This window comes from Ursus maritimus, unplaced genomic scaffold, assembly GCF_017311325.1.
Source record: "Ursus maritimus isolate PB19 unplaced genomic scaffold, ASM1731132v1 scaffold_10, whole genome shotgun sequence".
NCBI lineage: Eukaryota > Metazoa > Chordata > Mammalia > Carnivora > Ursidae > Ursus > Ursus maritimus.
Genome location: NW_024423344.1, coordinates 27,907,711 through 27,910,037, shown reverse-complemented (window position 1 = coordinate 27,910,037; position 2,327 = coordinate 27,907,711). Strand labels below are relative to the sequence as shown.

Below are 2,327 nucleotides of genomic sequence, written 5' to 3'. Positions count from 1 at the left end.
AATATTCTAGAATGTGTGATGGGTGGTGATCACTTCTCCCAGTATGGATGAAACGACTTTGCTCAGGTGATCAGTGAGTACCTGAGAAACTCCCAACTGTCTTACTATTAACACCTTCTAAAGGGGTCAACGACCTTAACTTGACAATAGCAAGGCCTCCAGTGTCCTGTGAGTCTTCTTTGAAATATGAAAGTGCTTTCTCAGCCTCCCTTTTTCCTCACCTCCCCCAACCCCATGGTATATAATCAGCCACCTCTCACAACCGGGGGCAGCAGCTCTTTCCGCCCACGGGTCCTATCCCCGTGCTTTAATAAACCATTTTGCACCAAAGACACCTCAAGAATTCTTTCTTGGTTGTCGGCTCCATACCACACCCCACTGAATCTCACCTATATTCTACGACCTCATCACCAAATGACGGATGATGACGGTGCTGCGGAAGGTTCCAGAGGTTCTGGGGGCCCTGGAATGGGAGGTCGCAGTGGCTTCTGTGGAGGCTTGGCAGCGGCATCTGGGGCCAAGGCCAGGGAGCTCGCGGAGGCAAGGCCGAGGACAAGGAGTGGATCCCCACCACCAAGCTGCGCTGCCTGGTCAAGGACATGAAATCAAGTCCCTGGAGGAGATTTATCTCTTCTCCCTACCCATCAAGGAATCTGAGCTCATTGATTTCCTCCTGGGAGCATCCCTCAAGGATGAGGTTTTGAAGATCATGCCTGTGCAAAAGCAGACCCATGCTGGCCAACGGGACAGGTTCAAGGCATTTGTTGCCATTGGAGATTACAATGGACACGTTGGCCTGGGTGTCAAGTGCTCCAAGGAGGTAGCCACTGCCATCCGTGGGGCCATCATCTTGGCCAAGCTTTCCATCGTCCCCGTGCGGCAAGGCTACTGGGGGAACAAGATCGGCAAGCCCCGCGTTGGGTGCCATATGATGAGGTCATATCAATGGGCTGCCGTTGTACCCAGAAAAGCTCGCGCTTGAAATTCTGGGCCCTGGGTATTGGGGTTACAGAGCTTTTATAGGGCAGTGCAGGGGGTCAGGTTACCAGGGCTGTGCTGACTGCTGGTAGGTAGGTTTAAATTAGGGGGGCTTGCTTTAGGTGGAAACAGTGGTCAGGGCAGTGGTGGGAAGCTTGTTTACAGAAGCAGAAATGGCTGGTTATCTCTTGCTCAAGCGGGACTCCTGGTTATCTCTTAGTATTGCTAGTAACTTTCCATCTTCTGGGGCCTGCTGGGCTAGGTCTGCTCTGGGCAATTTTCCTTTTCAGCTCCAGGGCATGAATAACTTATGGAGGATACCTGGACGCTTGTCTTTGTTTAAACCAGTTCCTGGATGCCTGAGAGGACATGTACACCAGACCACAATCCTCAATAAAAGCCCAGACCCCAAGCAAAGGAGAGACTCACCCTCCCTTCAGGGTCTTCCAGACGCTCAGTCTGAATCTGCACTGCCTCTGTATCTTCAGTAAACTCTGCTCTCACTTCCTTCTGGCTCATGTTTGATTTCTATCCTGCGTGAAGCCAAGCACCCTCTTGGCTGGTCCTGCGGGACCTCTTCTGGTTCCTCAGACCTGGCCTGCCTAGGTCATACCTACTTGTCAAATTCAACGGGCACATTTTATCCTCATCTTACTTGGTTTATCTGCAGGTATCTGGCATTTTTCACTATTTCATCCTTTTTGAAATTTCCTTGTTTTCCATGACCCCACTCTCTCCTGACTTCTACCTCTTTTACCTCTCTGGCTTCTTGTTTGTAGTCCCCTTTTCTTTCCCCTTTCTTTCTTCCACTTCTTGAGTCTCAGTGTGCACAGTCTAATCTTTTCTTTTTCTTTCTTTCTTTCTTTCTCTATATGTTTTTTCCTAGTTCTATAGTTGCCAAAGGCAGAAATCTAAGATTTCTTGGATTCTTCCCTTTTCCTTATCCCTTCTATCTGCTCAACCCCATGTCTTCTTGACACCGTTTCTTCACAGGACCCTTAGGTTTCTCCTCTTTGATTAGTAAGGCTACTTTGGTTGCAAATGCAGAAAATCCCACTAAAACCTGGTTTAAAAATAGGGTGATGGTCTATTCAACAAGTCAATGGCATGAAAAAATGTGGGGAAAGGGATTTTTGTGATTAAATGAGACTAATATGACATAAACATCAGCTGCTACGTGTGTATTTAGACTTTGTTTGGATCCCAACTGAACAAACTGGCTATTTAGAAGGTCTTTTTGTAAACAAAATCAAATCAGAGAGGGAGACAAACTGTAAGAGTTAACCATAGGAAACAAACTGAGAGTTGCTGAAGGGAAGGGGGTGTGGGGTGATGGGGTAATTGGGTGA

The 2,327-nt window shown here is 47.9% G+C and overlaps 1 pseudogene; it reads left to right on the top strand.

Moving 5' to 3' along the window:
• Window positions 1-414: 414 nt before the first annotated feature.
• Window positions 415-982, top strand: LOC103677676 (annotated as a pseudogene).
• Window positions 983-2,327: the final 1,345 nt, after the last annotated feature.